At 38.2% G+C, this 19,730-nt stretch overlaps 1 pseudogene; it reads left to right on the forward strand.

The window, feature by feature from the left end:
- Positions 1-17,260: 17,260 nt before the first annotated feature.
- Positions 17,261-18,285, forward strand: LOC100773120 (annotated as a pseudogene).
- Positions 18,286-19,730: the final 1,445 nt, after the last annotated feature.

Consider the following 19,730-nt stretch of genomic DNA (forward strand, 5'->3'; position numbering starts at 1 on the left):
GTTTTGAAGAGGAGGCCATGTACCAGGCCTAGCCAAATAGTAAGTAGCAAAGCCCAAAGTCCACTTACCTATGAGCTGCCATCTCACCAGAAGATACATCAGGAGAAAGGGGGTCAAAGAAAAAAGAACAAGTGAATTTTTGGAGTTCCTGACATCAAAGAACATCCACAACATCCAGAAACAGGTTAGGGAGAGGAAAGGAATTTAAGGCAGATTTCAGCATTGGCTGGACTTTAAATATCTCAACCAAGTACAAACCTCTGGTTCAAACCAGACTTGGGAGTTTTTGCTCAGAGCTTCCTGAAATGTCTTAGAGGAGGAATAGAAATGAGTGTTAAGTCTCACTGACCAAACTTACACTGTTAGTATTAGGATAATGACATCATCATTAAAACAGAATAAATAGAAAACTTACAGACCAAAATAAACAGTCCCCTTTTTGTAGATGGAAAAGAGAAGGATGACTAACAGAGAAGTTGCCTATATTCCTATGTTCAAAATCTCCATGTTTAAACTTGTGAAATTGAACAAACATCACTTCATATTTGGAGGAAAGCATGATAATTTAATTCCTTTAATCTCTCCAAGAAAAAAAAAAGATCAACAAAAAAAATGTTCAGAATGTGAAAGTCATTTTTAAAAAAAATTAGAGCTTGCAAAAATTTAAAAAATGGAAGTAGAAGCTTTTGAGTAATGGAAAAAGAAGTGGTATTTTAATTACTATTACTTTCGCATCTTTCGTTTTCAAAAACTAGGTAAGGTACAGTGTGAAGGGCATGAGAGGAAAGTAGCTCATTCCTATGACAGAAGAAGATTCAGAAAGAATAAAGGACCTCGTTGACATGTGTAGCAGCAGACATGTTATTAGAAGGAAAAAAGTGAATTTGGAATCATAGGCATGTGTTTCATCTTCCGCACATCCTTCCTCATTGAGGCATAGTGAAATTTGCAAGCAGCTACTAAAGAAGAGTGGCCAAGCAAAGTAGCGAGAGGGAATGGGGCCCACCATCCCCGCTAGGAGCACAGTCAATTAAATACAGCCTGGAAGGGATCTAATCTAATATCAAAGATGCTGTCAGGGGATCAGTTCCCCAGAGTTTAGGGTTAATGATGTAAAGCATGGTAGGCTGGCCAAAAGCAGGGGGAAAGAAACCTCATCAGGATCAGGTGTGACTACAAGAGACTAAAATAAAATAAAATAAAATAAGCATTTCTCAGAATAATGGAGTGCCTTGGGCAAAACACTCTGCAGATATGGTACAATAGCCTCTCCTTAAAGGCAGTTATCCAGGGTTTGGGTCCTTGAACATTTGGCAAAATTACAGTAAACCATATAATTGTAATCAGCATTGAGTATTATCAGGGTTTTAATATAGAAGACTCCAAAATGAGACATATTTCCAGCCAGAGTGCAACTGGGTACAGCATGTTCCACCTGAAGCTCTTGGCACAAGAGCTCTCTGTGATAAAGGTCACTCGTAAAATTGTGCCCAGGAATCCAGATGTATGTTCATTACCCACCAAACTATTCTACACTTGCGTGAAAAATCAGAGACCAAAACAAATGGAGACAAGGGCAGCTATAAAATGTGAGGCCTTCACAGGCCATGGCCAGCAGAGCTGTCATCCTGAAGAACTCTGAATGTGTGGGGAAAAAAATCTTCTACTATATCACAGAACAAATGAGAAAAAAATAATAACTGCCACCCACGTATCTGAACAGGAAGACAGACTGTAGCACATGTCTAGTACTTAACCTTTAAAAGAGTTAAAGTTACAAAAACTAGGTGGGCAAAATGGTTTGCTGTGCAAAGGCACTTGCCACCATGCCCAACAGCCTGAGTTTCATCTCCAAGACCCATGAAGAGGTGAGAACTGACTACTACTGTAAATTGTCCTCTAATCCCTATACTTGCACCATGACATGAATGTGCATATACACAAAAAAAAACCTCACAAGCAAGTGATCTTTCTAAGTTTTCTAAATTTAATTTCCAGCAATCTTACAAACAAGATAGCCTGAAAAGTCCTCCCACTTGAAACACCATCTCTTCTCTTTCTCTTTCTTGTTCTTGCAATCCTGGAGTTGGTTTGATAATTAGCACTTCTTTTTGCTGTGTACACTGACTAAATAAGAAGATGGCAATGCCCTTTTGGTCTCTGCTGCTATGCTTTCATTTAACTCTCTTCATAAATTCTTTAATTATATAACTTTTTATACCTAAATTGGATAACAAAAAAAAAACACATATGTAAAATAGAGAGATTTGGGGTAACATTTGCTTGAATTATTCTCTTTGATGGAAATCAAAGAAAATAACAACTCAATAACAGAGCTGTGATACTCATTTTGGAAAAAGACTAAGAAATGTTATATTTTTCAAAGCTGTGTGTCACGGAAACTTGTCCATTACCTAGAACTTAATGGGTCTGGAAATACTGGTGAGATATGATTGAACTGCTCTCCCCTTTTAGAAACATGGGGGGAGGGAAGAGGAAGCTAAAAGAATGAGAAGGGGAGAAGAAGAGAGGTAAGGAGGACATAAGGGAGCAGGAAGGTTGTGTAGGGGGAAGAATAGAGGAGAGCAAAATAAGAGATACCATCAGAGAGGGAGCCAGTATGCATTTAAAGAGAAATCAGGCACTAGGGAAATGTCCAGAGATCTACAAGGAGGACACCAAGTAACCATCTAAGCAACAGTGGAGAGGCTACCTTAAATGCTCTCCCCTGATAATGAGATTGATGACTAACTTAGATGCCATCCTACAGCCTTCATCCCCCAGCTGATGGAAGTAGAAGCAGATACCCACAGCTAAACACTGAAATGAACTGGAATCCAGTTACAGAGAAGGAGGAGTGATGAGCAAAGGGGTCCATACCAGCCTGCTGTAACCAACAGAAACAGCTGACCTGAACAAGGGGGAGTGCTTGGCCACCAGACTGAAAGATGGGAAACCAGCATGGAACTGATCCAGACCCTATGAATGTGGGTGTCAGTGAGGAGGCCTCAGAAAACTATGGGGCCTCTTGTAGTAGATCAGTACTTATCCCTAGCATAGGAATGGACTTTGGGAGCCCATTTCACATAGAGGGATACTCCCTCAATCTAGACACACAGGGAGGGCCTAGGCCCTATCCAAAAGGATATGACAGACTCTGAAGACCCCCCCCACCCATGGAAGGCCTCACTCTCCCTGGGGAGCAGAAATGGTATGGGACAGGTAGGGTGTTAATGGGGGGACAGAGGAGGAGGCTAAGGAGAAGGAACTGGGATTGACACATAAAACAATCTTGTTTCTAATTTAAATAAAAAATGGAGAAAAAAAAAGAAAGAAAAGTTTTAGCTCCTCTGGGACATCCTTCTTAAAGCCCAGTGAGCCAGTTCACTCCATGGTACACTGGTGGCCCCTAAAAATTAATGTACCTTTTAGACATTGCTATTTATCACCTGATACTGAAGTCTGAGACTAGCTATAGTTAAAGGTGTTTTAAAACTAGGTTTAAAGAGAAATCAAGCACTAGGGAAATGTGTGGAGACCTACAAAGATGACACCAACTAACAATCTAAGCAACAGAGGAGAGACTGCCTTAAATGCCCTCTCCTGATAATAAGATTGATGACTAATTCATATGCCATAGTATAGCCTTCATCCAGCAGCTGGTGGAAGTAGAAGCAGACACCCACAGCTAAAACTTGAACTGAACTGAAATCCAGTTGCAGAGAAGGACTGATGAGCAAAGGGGTCCATACCAGGCTAGTGAAACCCACAGTAACAGCTGACCTGAACAAGGGAGAGTTCTTGGTCCCCAGACTGATAGCTGGGAAACCAGTATGGGACTGATCCAGACCCCCTGAATGTGGGAGTCAGTGAGGAGACTTTGGGAATCTATGCAGCCTCTTGTAGTGGATCAGTACTTATACCTATCATAGGAATGGACTTTGGGAGCCTATCCCACATGGAGGGATACTCCCTGAGCCTAGACATAAGGGGCTTGGTCTAGGCCCTATCCCAAAGAATATGACAGACTCTGAAGACCCACCATGGAAGGCCTCACCCCCTGGGGAACAGAAAGGGTATGGGATAGGTAGGGTGTTAGTTGGGAGGGGGCAGAGGAGGAGGGGAGGGAAAGGGACCCGGGATTGACATGTAAAATAATTTTCTTTCTAATAAGAAGTAAAAAAGAAAAAAAAACTTAAGGGTACAAAAATACAACACTCATTAGGGCAAGTTTAAAGTGAGTAAAGAATATTCTAAAATCAACTAAAGAGAATGAAATCCCCCACCCTTGTTATGGATTGAATGGTATCCCACTAACATCAGTGTGGAAGTCCCAATCCCCCAGATTCCAGAATGTAGCTCTGTCTAGAAATAGGGTAGTGACAGATACTGAGGGCCTACACTAGGAGAGAAACCACAGACCTGGTGTGTTTGGTGTGCTTCTAAAGAGGAAAGACACCAAGAAAAATGAACACAGCACGGCCTCAGCCAAGTCAGAGGTTAGAGTTCTGCTGTGACCACCAAATGAATTCCTGGAGCTCTAAGATACTAGAGCTCAGAAGGGATTCACCCCTACTACTTCTGAGGGAAATATGGCCCTGCCAACAACTTGAGTTTAGAATTCTTTCCTCCAGGACCACAATGGAGTGCATCTGTTATTTATCTCCCATAAAAGAGTATTTTGGGGTTTTTCTATAGCCTATTAGCTAATTTGGGGATAAAGATGGCTTTAGTGGGTGGCATTTATTTAGCAGCAGACATGCAGTTCATCTTGCAATCATTTGTGGACTTAATCTTCACAGCAACCCTGAGAGATCACTATCACTGTTACCTGCAAATCACAGAAGGAATCAGAGCCTTTAAGATTAAAAATTTGATGCAACAGATTTGAACATAGAAAAATTTATGAGCAAGAAGGGGGAAATGACATAGGAAGAAGAGTAAGCAATTTTTATTTCTGGACAGATGCCCAGAAGACTAGTAATTTCTGTGTCTCTCAAGATGGTCAAATGAAACTCTAAAATGCATATATTAGTACATGACTTTGAGAACACAGTACTCACAATAAGCCACAAATAACAATGGAGAAACTTCATGCTCCACAAGCAACTCTTGTCAATACCATCAAATGGGCATTACTAAACTATATTTATGTGACACTCCACATCAAAAACCCACTGGATCATGACCTAACCAGTTTAAGAGATGGTAATAATGCAGGATCTGATTAATCTGAAACTAAGCTGCCGGAGTCACCTTACATTTGACAATACGTTTTATAAGTTCAACAAAACTGAAGCTAAAAGATTTGTCCATTTCCACTTTCTTTTAGTGGTTAGTAAAATCCCTTTACAGACTTAATACTCAAAAGATCTGTTTACATTTTCTTACTAAGCAAAGTCCTTAGCCTAGGTGAAGTTATGAAGCAAAGGACAGAGGAGTCTTTAATACTGATCATTCACTTACAAAGGGCTATTAGCAAGCCATGTACTGCCTTTACTTAGCTAGAGAAGCTATACAAGACAACTGAAATTTCTCTTCAGTGAGTTTGTACACACATGTATGAATATATGCATACACGTGGAAGAGAAATGATGGACTTCTTCATTGATAAAAAAGTTTTAAATTTATACAAACAAACCAAATCCAGAATTATCCCCTTGAGGTGCCATCAGCAGAAGATGATCTCAACTCATCTTACTTCAGAGTTCAACCATCTAGGCTGATGAACAGATTTGTATGCAAAGACATCCTATGAAGCTTGTCTTGCCTCAAAAAGCATAAAAAGACATTATCAAGGTATATAAAGCCAATAGCATATACATAGTGATGGACCAAATTTTAAAATCTAATAAAGAAATGCTTCTATAAATAATTAAGCATAGAATAAATAAAAACTTTATTGCATTCTAGATAATTATCCTTCAGAAAGGCTTTACTTCCTCCTAACCCAAAAAAGAAAAAAAAAAGGACAAAACTATTTAAAAATAGAGCAATAAACATATAAGGAAAACTTTCAAATGGTTATTATTCAAGGTTTATATCAGTCAAAAAATTAAGTAGGTCCATTCATTATTTGAGCTACTCAAGCAACAAAACTCTAGCCTGCAAGGGTTATGGTCTGATACACTTAAGCAATAGCTGTCTGTGTCTTAACACTTCTCATTGATCAGAAGATATTTTTGTAATACATGTTACTTCTTTTAAAAGTCAAATATCAGGCAAGCAATTATAATGGTAAAAATATAAGAAGATTTCAAAATTTAGTCTGCAGAAAAACAGAAATATTTGGGATCATCTACTTAATATTAGTAACTGTATTTTTAACTCTACTAAAGTGGGTTTGGAAGTCATTAAGAAATGGATGCAAATTCTTGCTGATTCCTCTATTTCTCCCAACTCCAGAAAGCCTTCCTAAGTGCCTGCTCTGCTAAAGATCATGTTCATACTGGGAAACTAACAATGTGGCCATGTATCAAGCTAGGCAACTTTCTACCATGAGATGTTTCATCACAGGTGTGACCAGAATAAAAGGAACACAATGGCTGGACTGTTGAATCCCAAGCCTGTCCTGTGATAAACAAATAAAAGCTAGTTCCCTTCACTTTCAGACCTGAGTAAAGAATTATTTATAAGCCTATGAGCTGATGTCCATGGCTTGTGTTGTCACAGAAGGTGACACATAGGAACACATAGGAATAGTGCATGTTGAAATCCAAGGGCCGTGCTGAGCCAGCCCTGTCCCTCACAGGTCCAGGGGACAGCTGGCCCTGCCCCTCACTGGGAACTATAGCAAGAGATCTGGCACCAACACCAACACCAGGGAAAAGCTGACATCAGCACTCTGGAGAGATGACCCCACACATTAGGCCAAGCTGGATCAAATTCCCACAACACACTTGAGCTACTGCTTTACCGGAAAGTCTCTGAAAGTTAAGGGTGAAGAGGGAAGTTTGTAATGCAATCTTAGGTCCTAGGAAGCCCGTCCTAGATTATCTCCATACTAGAAGCTGGGCAGAGTAAAACTTGAGAAGTGGTATTGCCCCTCACACAATAAAGCTGGGCTGCTTGCTGTCTCAGGAGCAGTGTGTGTGCTGTCTTTTTTTTTTTTAATCATTTTTTTATTTGAATTAGAAACAAGATTGAATTACATGACAATTCCAGTTCCCTTCTTCCTCCCTTCCTCCCCTACCACCCCTGAAACTAAAACCCTACCTATCACATATCCTTTCTTCTAATCTAGACCTAACTCAAACTTTCTGCTGTCTTTTAATTCTTCCTTCCATATTAAAACTGCTTTCTTGGCTCCATCCTCTCATAAAGAGACAACATGTCTCCTTAGAAATTTCTCCTGAGAAACTCAAGTCCATTATTTGGTTGTTTCAGCTTAGGGTACAACTTTGGATTCTATGAAAGGAAGAAGTTTCAAAAAAGACTTAATGGAAAGCCCTCACCCTGTCCTAATGAGGCACTATTACTCATTACAACTAGCTGGAACAAACACGCTCCACCATGGTCTTTCTAGAAAACATATAAAACACTATTCCTTTCTCAAAAAAGAGGGGGTATGTTCCTCATACGTGTGTGTGTGTGTGTGTGTGTGTGTGTGTGTGTGTGTGTGTGTGTGTGCCCACGCACTCACACATGTGTTGTAACAAAGAGGAGAGTGCATTGCCTGATCTGATAAAGAGGAGCCATGTGCACTCCTAAACTATAGAATAAATACACTGGCCAATTGCCAGTGCTGTAATAAAATACAATACACTGATCAACAATAAACTTTAAGCAAACTAGTGACTCTGTTTGAGGAGCATGCTTAGGTAAAGGTGACCATGCAATAAGAAAATCAGAAGCAACACTACCCAGGGCTCGCTCTTCATCATCTGTGAAGTGTCCTGTACCACACACAGAATCTGTTTCCTGGGCACAGAGAAGAGAGAGGTGGGGGCCAATTTTCATCATATCCAGTACGTTTGAGTGTTGTCATGGGAGCTGACACAAATTTTCCCCACTGTTCTTTAAGTTTTTGAAGACAAATTGCTAGCTATGACTAGATTGTCAAACTAATCCATGGAAGTCTGTTGAGTTCACTACAATACTGGAGGACAAAACTGTAGTAAAAATTCTTTTCTCAAAGTCACTGGGATAAATAGTTGGTAAATAAATTACAAACAGCCAAAGTGAGAGGGCTTTTTTTTAAAGATTTATTTTTATGTGTATGGGTATTTGCCTACATATATGTATGTGTACCTCTTGCTGGCCTGATGCTCATAGGACAGAAGAGGATACCAGGATTTCTGTCCCACAGCCACTCTCGAATAATCACACTGAGACTTATATCAATTATAAATTCTCAGCCAATAACTCAGGCTTGTTACTAACTAACTCTTACAACTTAATCAATTTCTCTTAATCTATGTGCTGCCCTGAGGCTTGTGGATTTTACCTCTATCCCATTTTGTGTGTCTAACTCATTCTCTGTCTGGCTTTCAACTCTTCTGATTTCGCCCCTCTTCATCCCAGCATTCTTTCTGCTTCTGGATGTCCCACCTATACTTCTTGTCTGACTTCAGGCCTTCAGCTTTTTATTAGCCAAAGAGAAAGATACATATTCATGGAATACAGAAGGATTATTCTACAGCAAGAGACTCATATTTTAATAAACCTACCTTAATTTTGAATCTTAGTAAGAACCCAATGCCTTCTGTCTGTCATGAGTATACCACCAATTGAATTTGCACACTTTTTTTTTCTTCATAAATTGTCCCTATACGTAAGTCTGTCACCTTAGCTTTCCTACATTTGTTTCTTAAAATTTGTATGAAAACTTAGTACACTGAGGAAACATAGTAGGTCTAAAACCCTTCTTATTTTTAAAGCATAAACCCAATATTTTACAATCATCTTGCTCACCATAACTCAACAGCTCTTTATATTCTTGACAGTTTCTAGGTATTCAACATCAGACCTGATTTTTACTAGACATGCTCATTAGTTCCAATAACATTTAACTAATGTGCATAGGTGAAAATTGTCATCCCAGTTTAGAAACACGTGTCTCTTATTTTGTACAAAATTCAAATGTTGAGACTAGATGTACATGAGTACAATAAAGAATAAAGAGCTTGCTGAAAGGCTTAGACTTACCAATCAAACTAATAATAATCCATGTACATTGTTCGGGAGCAATAGAAATGCTCAGTCAACTTGGTATGCTAGCTAAAAGCCTACCATAACGAGAAATACTGGTTCATCCACTGAAGTCTATCACTAGCAACTTTGGTATAAAAGCTCCTATGTGTCTCTTAGCTCTAAATATATTGAAATATATTTAATATAATATATACATTAAAAATATTTTCAGTGGCTATATAAATGAGAAATGGATTATGTAAGGGGTAGATAGGTGAATATGGACAGATGGGTAAAGACAAAGAAGGAAAGCAGGCAGTTAGAGATTCTACTCTGGCCACTATCAAATGTATGTCCTCTGGACCAGAAAAGTGGATGGGGTAACAGCTGGGATGATTGTGAAACAGCTCATTGTATATACTGGAATTGGGCAATTAAGAAAATGGATAACAGATGGCAGAAACTGGGTTTTACACTGTTGGAGTAGCAGTTTACAAACATGGAGAAAGAACCAGAATGATCATGTGGTAACGGACTAGAGTTGGGGCCATCAGTAATAACCTATGCTTAGTTTGATATAGATAGATGTGGACACATGGACCAAAACTTATGGCTTGGGTACACATGCTTGCTTAACACATGTATGTTCCCCTTTCTCTGCATGCTAGCAGTCTAGAACCAATGAAAGCCATGTAGCAAGAAGTCAGTTAAAAGCTAGACCTTTATGTTTATATTCTTCAGTAATAAGAAGTAGTTCCTAGAGAAATACTGATTCTAGGACTGGAGTTGGGAATGCACAAGATGACTCTCAATTGTCTTACAGTGCCAGAAAGCAAAGAAGCACTGCAAACAAAAAGGGAGAATGACAGTGGGTATATCAGAGGGAGAAAGGAGTCACTTAGCAAACCCCAAATGGCCAAGGGGCAAACAAATCTGATGTTCTCCAAATAAGGTATTTGTGATTTCAAATAACCTACGTAGACTCTCCATCTTCATTCGTAATGCTTAGTTAGTTCCTCTCTTCTTGTGTGTAGACAGAGTTTAATCACTTCCTTACTCAATGCAGTAAGAAGGCCAAGATAAAAAATAACTACCCAGTGAAGAAACTACTGAAGATGATTTAAGCCAAGTGATCAAAGTTTGTATCAACACAGATAATCTTGTTGATGGAAGGCATCCTTGATTTAATGTAATGAGGACAAAACTTTTTCTACTCTTCCTCACAGAACCTCTTAATCATAGAGAAAATATCTATGAGATATCAGAGAGATACCAATCAGAAGGTACTCTACAAAATACCTTACCAGTCCAACTCCAAAGTGTCAAGGTCATCAACAGCAGGAGAAGTCTGAGAAATTCTGAGAAATGTGACAACAGGAGTGTAAAGAGGCCTGACAACTACATGGGACATGGAATCCCAGAAGGCATACTGAGATAGAGAGAATAGGACCTGAGGTAAAAACTAAGGGTGTAAATTTTAGGTATACTATCTGAAACTCTTCTAAAATTTAAAAGCTTTTTTTTTTAAAGTTCCACCAGGGACATTTATTTTTGGCAAACACAAATCTATAACCTTCACATAATCTAAAACAAAACAGTAAAGGTTTACCTTGCTTATTCCCGTTGGCTCTTCTCAAACAATTCTTTTGGCCTTCTTTCTATCTTCAATGGCTACTGAAGTGCCAGGTTAGATATTTTGTCTCACCCCTTTCTATCTTTGTTGCACTTGTAATTATTGTTTAATATTGAATGTGCCATGAAATAACACCACAGGGACCAGTCTATCTCATTACCTGAACCCTCAGTATCTCCTGCAGTCTTCTTATCTAGTGTGTACTGGAAAGGAGTTCTGAGCAGTACAATATTTATTATGCCTTTTTTGAGATTTTTCAATTGTTTTGACGTGACTAAACACATACAAAGATAAATATGTAATTCCTACTTTGTAGTCCTAATAAAATTCTTGAAGTAATTCCATTCTTCTTTAGGAGCCCCACTGTCTCCTAAATGGAGTAAAAGAAAAAGGTTTTAATTATAATTTCTCAGTCTACATCATACTCAGTGGCAGAAGATTTTATACAAAAATATTTATAATTCGGTTTATTTTTTAAAAAGCATAAATAATGTCTGTCAGTCACTTTTGAGAGACCTGGCTAAACACCTCAGTAAATGTTCCCATTAATCCAGCCACAGGGAGTATTAAATATTTAGGACTGTGGTGCCAACTACTTTGTCAGAACAGCTCCATTTAAATTCTCTCCCCTGTTACCAATTGTAGCTGATGATTTAATTAGGTGGATGGAGTTACTTACAATGATCATTAATAAGCTGTGTTAATGTCATGAAAATTCCTATTCTCCAGAGTTGAAGAACCACACAAAAAGAAACCCGCCTAGTGAGAAAGATAGCCTGTTTCTCACAAAATTCATTCTGCTTTTTCCCACTCCAGTAATTAGTCTTGTTTTGTTTAGTGTGTTCATACTAATTACAGACACAGTCCTATTTTGCTTTGTATAACAGATTACTTCATTTGATTATATTCTCAGAGAGTTGGCATTGTATGAGTTTTATACAGAATTAAAAAAGCCTTGTTGTGTCCTTTTCCAAGGTATTGTAGCAAGCTGTTCCTTATATTAATGTCAAATAAAGAGAGTATCAGAAAATTAACGAGTGAAAAAAATAGGTCTTTAGAGACTATGTGTTTCAATAACTTTGAATACTTGATTTGGGGGTCCAGATGAGTTCTAAAAAGAAACAATTCCCACTTCTAAATAAACATAGTGGAGTAGTAGTGCCATGGAGAAACTTGAGTTTGTATCAAGAACTGACCGCTCCAAAGAGACCCTTGATTCTATGATACAAGTGGGAAAACAAACCTATATATCCAGGTGTGGTATGACCCATGGTGACCTCTATGGCTCCATATGGAACCCACAAGTACATAAGGAATTCACTTCTAAGTTGAAACTGACTCAGAAATCTACTTCCAACTCCCATTAGCCAAATGACAAACTGACAATCTTTTTCCCACAGGGACAGGAAGGAAAAATGGTAATAAAATTGGTCCTATATGTGAGGAGACCTGCTGTTTTAAAGGTTGCTTTTACAAAATACCCCCTACTTAAATCCCTTTAAACCTGACAAGAAGCTCCCACAAAGGATTCATTATTTAGAGGCACCTCTGCATGGAGATGGATTAAGACTTTCTTGCCCTGGGAGAAAGGAACATTAGACAACTAATTCAATAGAAAGGATTAGTTTATCTCTTGAACCAATTAGAGTGGCAAACTACCCTGTGAGACTGGTCATTTTTATCTGAAAGGAGGAGGGGCAAACTCAGGAAAATCTCAACCCAGCATAACAATAGCTGGACACTATAGAGTCAGTCAAGGAGAGATCCAAGGGAAATTCATTCACTTTTTTTCAACTTTTTCTTAATGAAATTACACACACACACACACACACACACACACACACACACACACACACACGTATATATATAGATATATATATACGTGTGTGTGTGTGTGTGTGTGTGTATATAGAGATAGATTATACATATATGTGTGTGTGTGTGTGTGTGTGTGTGTGTTCAATAGAAGGAGTAGGACCAAAGGCAACATGTGCTGGGAACACTTTCCTGCCAGCTGATACACCTGAGCTACTGCATTTATGAGTCCCAGCTCTATGACTCAGGTGGCCATCTTCACATTATAGATAAGGAACCAAACCACAGAGCACAGAATTCAAGATGTCACACCCACAGCAATTGCAGACTGACACATTCCTCTGCTTATTCAATCACCTGTGCTGCTTGCTATTGATAAGGACTATGACATCATCCACCCTCCAGAAACTAAGTCCTTAAAAGGGATAAAAGCAGAGATAAATATCACTGAAATAAACATTTCTTTCCAATATAGGGAACAATAATACAAAGAAGTTTAAACACTGAAAACTGAACATGAAATACAATTTCAACTGTGTATGGGGTAGATTTGGACAAGTGACTTATGAAGGAAGCACTATAGAAAGAAAACAAAGCAAAGTATTAGAAAGGAACACAAACTAGATAGATAGATGATAGACAGATAGGTGATAGAGAAACAGATGATAGAGAGATTATATAGATAAATGACAGGAGATGATTAGATAGATGATGGATAGATAGATAGATAGATAGATAGATAGATAGATAGATAGATAGATGATAGATAGATGGCTCACTGGGTAATTTGCCACATACCATGAAGACCTGAGTTCAGATCCTCAGAAACTACATAAAGGCAGACATACAGGTTTTTATCCATAACCCCAGCAGTCCCATGGTGAAAGAGAAGGTGGAGACAAAAGAATTCCTGGGAGTCCTACAGACTAGCTACTCTGGCATATGCAGTAATAAACAAGAGACCTTGTTTCAAACAACTTAGAAGACAAGGATTGACACTGAAGATTGTCCCCTGACTTACACACTTATATTATGGCATATACTCACATATATGTACAGACTGTCCCAAAGACATGAATGCATGTATGTATGTACATGTACACAAGCAACAAAAACGAAAAGAAAAACCCAGCCAAGACATTAAATTTTGACTTAATGATTTATTTACCATTCCAGTATCAGTTTCCCTTGTCTAGAAACAGGGATAAAGAGAGAAACAAATGGATCCAGTTACGTTAAAGCGTAAATAAAAGCATTTCCTTACAAAGTACAAAAACTAGAATTAAAGGATTTAGAATGTAAATTAATAAAGAATGCTTAACATGTTTAAAGAACTGAGAGGAATTGAAGGCATGAAAACATGAGGGGAAAGAAGACTGAGAAATCTTTAGAAACATCCATAGCAGATGGCTGAGTCCTGTGATTCCAGCCCTTTGGAGGCGGTGGGAAGAAGATTATATGTTCAAGGCCAGCCCCAGCTTTGGAGGTGGCGTCTACAAAAAAGAAATTTTGGAGCCACAAAATACAATAACATATAAGGTGAACATACTAAGTAAGTATAACAGAATAGAACTGAACCAAAAAAAAAAAAAAATGGGAAAGAAGTTGATAGGAAGAAACATAGCTACCATTATGCTCTGAGGGGTGTCAGGTGACAGGCCAGTGCTCTGCTAGAGCAGCAACTCACTCTGACACAGATTCATACTAGAGACCTTCTTCATATATATGGTGTCAATATTTACACCAGGAAAAAATGGCACACACCAAGTCTGGATGCTGCTCCCAGATCTGACAGCCAATTGTTAAAATTCATCATGACACCATCACCACAAAAATTACCATAGATTCCTTACTGATTACTCTGGGATCATTATCAGATATGATAAGCCCTAAATATGACTAGCAGGTTCAAGGAAGCTATTCACAATATTTAAGATTATCAAATATTAAACATAATAATATTCAAAGAATAGCTATAAATATTCATAGTAAAACCAAGGAATCTATAAGTAAAATGAGTAAGTCTATCAATTTTCCTTAATTGTTATGATATATATCTCTAAGTATACAAACACAACCTACTCAGTCCATACACTGCTCCTGGTATGTATATGATTTCAGAGTTAAAGTTTCAAGAGCACCAGTTCCTGAAGTCCTGAGGACTAAGTAGCACCCACAATCATTCCAAAGAGACTCATGTAAAGACTGTGGCTGAAGCACGGTTTCTCATCCCAAGATTCCAGAGGCCACCAAAGTTCCTATCACTGAAGGAATGGTCAAGTAAATGCAAGGCATGTTCATGGAAACATGAACTAACGTGTTCACATTGGCAGGGGAAATTGACTGTGTTTTAGAGAATCATGAAATTCATGCAAACTAAAGACTGAAAAATAGTAGTGTGTTCACCAGGGGAGTGTCCTAAATATTAGAGCTCATGATTGAAAAAACATATTCTGAGTTCGATTAAAAAGGATGCTTATAGTCAGTCTATAATGATTGTTGTTGGCATTGGACATAAAGGAAGAAAATTATCATAAAGAAAACAAAAGGATATTAAGAAAATTAAGACATCACCATGAGATACGTGACACCAAGCTCTGAGCTCTAGCAACAGGCATCCACAGTAGGAAAAGTATAATGGGCTCTGGGTGCACATTCACCAAGTGGGAAATAACCATATGGGTCATGCAATGTCAGTTGACAGAGTCCATATTGCCCAGTCCATTCTCAGTGGTTGAAACGGTCTAATGTCCAAATGATAAAGTTACACACTAAATCAAGGGAGCGTTCATCCCCTATCCTCTGCCCACTCTCACCAAAGAAATCACAAAAGCACTGCATTGTCATGGAAGGATGCTGTCTCCTCGCCGCAATATGTAGCCTGTCCAAACTTGACTTTGTTATGCCTGTCCTTTGTGCAAACTCCCAAATCCCTAAAGAAAAATCACTCAAAAAGCTCAGATTCAGTGAGCAGATAAGCTTAAAATAGAAGTAAAATGAGGCATAGTTTGTCTAGAGATTTTTTTTCCTTGGAAAACATGCACTACTCTGTGCAATTATATGGAAAAATGAAACTGCCACAGATGGCTTCCTAAGACTATTAATACCATAAGACCATTATACACAATTTTGTCATTAATTGCAAAAATCCCATTGATTGTAATCTACAAAAGTAATAAATCTAACACACACAATAATTGCTTGTATTTTTAAACCCTAAGAGATTAGACATTTCTAAACCTTTTTGTCTCTGCTCTTAACAAGGGAATTTAAATATTAAGAAATGAATTTGAAAATTCTACCTTCAGGATGAAAATATAAAACTGTCTGAGTTACATAAAAATACATGAATTCCATTTGCACTGTTAATTGCACTCTGGGCATCCCCTAAAAGTTATGTTACAAAGCCAAACATTAGTACAATTACTGTCCTTGAATCAGACATAAAAAAAAACAAAAACAAATATTGCTCTCAGCTCGTTATGTTAAAATCTTCAAATATTTATAACATTTTCTTAATTGTGATTATAATTATATATATTTAATTATGGGCATGTTTGTTTTCATTTGTATTTTAAAAATAAGCTTTGAAATACATGAGCTCAATAATATGAGTAAATTTTATTAGATTTTTAACCTTATAATTCAACAACAAACACAAAAGTTGTAGTAATGGTTTAGAGCATTCTATTGGCTTGTTGTAACAGGACAGTTAGTGTAGCAGGTTTTCCTTTGGGCCACCAACCAGCTCCCAAATCATGACATGGAGACTTACTATTAACTATGAATTCTCATTCTTAAGTTAGGTTTCTCCCACTATCTCTTATAACTTGAATAAACCTGTTTCTCTCCGTCTACATTTTGCCTCAGGGCTTTTTACATTTCGTCCTACTTCATGTCTGGCTGGCTGGTGGCTCCCTTATCCTTTCCTCTTGTTCTTCTCTCTTCTCTCCCCCTACTTATTCTTACTGCAGGCCATCTCTGATTATCCCTCAACTTCCTATCTATTGGCCATTCCGCTTTTTATTAGACCAATCAGGTGCCTTAGGCATGCAAGGTGAAACAGCAACACATCTTTACATGATTAAAGAAATGTAGCATAAACAAATGTAACACATCTTTGACTAGTTAAAGTAATATTTCACAACAACTTAGGAATGAGATAAAAAAGAAAATATTAAAGAATAATGCACAAAACTAAGCTATTGTGCTTTTTCCTCTTAACATCACATTTAATTTTTATAAGCAAAATGCACTTTATGGCTATGTCTAGGAAGTAAAACTGTAGAAGACATTTAGTTTTAGCCTTCATGCTTTTCTGTATTTCTCAATTATCTTACTTGGATTTATACCTTAGTAGGAAAAGATGAAGCATAGAGTTTAAAAAACACTATGTGCATCATCCACAGTGTGGTCAACTAGATATCTGGGGTTTAGATGTAAAACAAAGCATCAAAGTTTCCAAACAAAAATCATTTTGAAAACAAACACAGGATTGGCCCAGGATGACAGCTGGAGAATGGAGTCAGTTATGTCCAAGTATGAGAACCAGATTACTATTTTCACTGACTACATAGAAGAATTCCCGGATACAGATGAGCTGGTATGGATCTTGGGGAAGCAACACCTTCTTAGAACAGGAAAATCTAAGCTGTTGTCTCATATAATTGTTCATCTATGGTTTACATACAGAAGGAAATTTTCACCGATTGGGGTAACAGGCCCTTCATCTCATGCTGGCTGGGGATGTATGTTGTGCTATGGACAGATGATGCTGGCTCAAGCCCTTATCTGTAGACACTTGGGAAGGGATTGGAACTGGGAGAAACAAAAAGAACAACCCAAAGAATACCAAAGGATACTGCAGTGTTTCCTAGATAGAAAAGACTGTTGCTATTCAATGCAGTAGATGGCACAAATGGGTGTAGGAGAAGGGAAATCAATTGGCGAATGGTTTAGAGCAAATACAGTTACACAGGTGTTAAAAAAACTCGCTTTATTTGATGAATGGAATTCCTTGGCTGTTTATGTTTCAATGGATAACATGGTGGTCATTGAAGATATCAAGAAAATGTGCTGTGTTTTTCCTGTGGGTGCCCACACAGCTGATGAGAGCCCTCCTGATTCTCTGACTGCTTCAAATCAGAGTAAAGGTCCCTCTGCCACATGCCCAGCCTGGAAAACCCTGCTGCTCATTGTGCCCCTTCGCCTGGGCATAAAACAAATCAATCTTGTGTATACTGAAACATTCAAAGAGTGTTTTAAGATGCCACAGTCTTTAGGGGTTTTAGGAGAAAAGCCAAATAACGCCTATTATTTCATAGGATTCTTAGGTGATGAGCTGATTTTCTTGGACCCTCACACAACCCAGACCTTTGTTGACACTGAAGAGAGTGGAATACTAGACGATCAGACTTTCCACTGCCTGCAGTCTCCATAGCGAACGAGTATCCTGAACTTGGATCCTTCTGTGGCCTTGGGATTTTTCTGCATAGAAGAGAAAGACTTTGATAATTGGTGTAACCTTGTTCAGAAGGAAATTCTAAAGCAGAATTTGAGGATGTTTGAATTAGTTCAGAAACAACCTCACATTTTGTACCTCCAGCCAAGCCGGAAGTGACAACCACAGGTGCAGAATTCAAAGACTCCACTGAGCACCTGGAAGACTTGACCTGGAGGAAGATTTTGAGATTCTGAGTGTGTAAGATAGTGAGAACTCAACATGAAGGTCTTCTGCCTTCCACTTGGCTCCACAAGAACTTGTTACATAAAACTTTTCTGGTCAGCAAGTGCCTGATATGCCAACAGCATACAAACTCAATAGCAATTATGACTGAGCCAATTATGATTTTTTCAGAAAAAAATCAGTGGCACCAACCCTTCCCTGAACAGAAAGAGAAAAATCATGGAATCTAGGAGAAGAAAGATTCCAAATCCATTGCTCCCAGCTTCTCTTACATGGGGACAGTAAGTCTTCAGCAGCTGGGATGGGGAGCATTTGGAAGACAAACAGCAGCTTCCATCTTGCTGCAAGTACCAGCAAATGAGAGATAGTTGTACTGTTCTTCTTCATCGTTTCAGGTGTGACCTCTTTGGGGAAAAGTACTAAGAAGAAGTCTGTTTTCTTGATCAAATAATAAAATAAGTGAATCAGGGAGAAATACTCTTTTTAAATTATTTGAATGTGTAGTTTACATAATTATAATTTTTATCAAAATATTTGTCAAAGAAATGATGTCAAATGTACACCTCTTAATTGTCTTCTGGTTTGGAGGAACCTATTCAATAGGTCACAGTCTCCACCCTTACTGAAGTCACCATATCCTTAAGGCAAACCATGATGGCTTGAATCAGAGGTGAGCAAACTTTTTCTGTAAAGGAGTAGGTAGATAATATTTTCGGCTTTGTAGGCCATGTGGCCTTTGTTGTAACTATTCTGTGCTATAAAAGCAGCCCTACACAGTATGCATGTGACTGAGCATGGCTGTAATCTAATGAAACTTGATTTGCAAAAGCAAGGGGAGGGCTGGCCATGGCCTTACCAATCACTCACTTAGTGTTCATTTTTTTGTTTGAAGGATTAAATAAATTGTTTGAATTATACTGTTAAAAAAAGAAAGAAAACAAACACCCATTTGAAATTTCATGATTAAGAATATAGTTTTAAGAAAATAGGTTAAGCCGAGCGTTGATGGCCCACACCTTTAATCCCAGCACTCGGTAGGCAGAGGCAGGTGGATCGAGGCCAGCCTGGTCTACAGAGCGAATTCCAGAACAGCCTCCAAACAATACAGAGAAACCCTGTCTTGAAAAACAAACAAACAAACAAACAAAAAACACCAACAACAAGAAAATAGATTAAGACACTGGATAAGGCAAGAATAAGTTGGGATTTGTTGTGGAAATTTTAAAATGTGTTACATTTGTTTAATGATGCAAAGATGCGTTGCATTCTTTTATGTTGCATTTGTTTAATTCTGTGAAGCTGTGTTACTCTGCCTGTCTAAAACACCTGAATGGTCTAATAAAGAACTGAATGGACAATAGCTTGGCAGGAAATGACAGGCAGGGCTGGCAGGCAGAGAGAATAAATGGAAGGAGACATCTGAGAGGATAGAGGTGCAAGAGAACAAGGAGAGAAGGACACTAG

Source organism: Cricetulus griseus, chromosome 7 (assembly GCF_003668045.3).
Source record: "Cricetulus griseus strain 17A/GY chromosome 7, alternate assembly CriGri-PICRH-1.0, whole genome shotgun sequence".
NCBI classification, from domain to species: domain Eukaryota; kingdom Metazoa; phylum Chordata; class Mammalia; order Rodentia; family Cricetidae; genus Cricetulus; species Cricetulus griseus.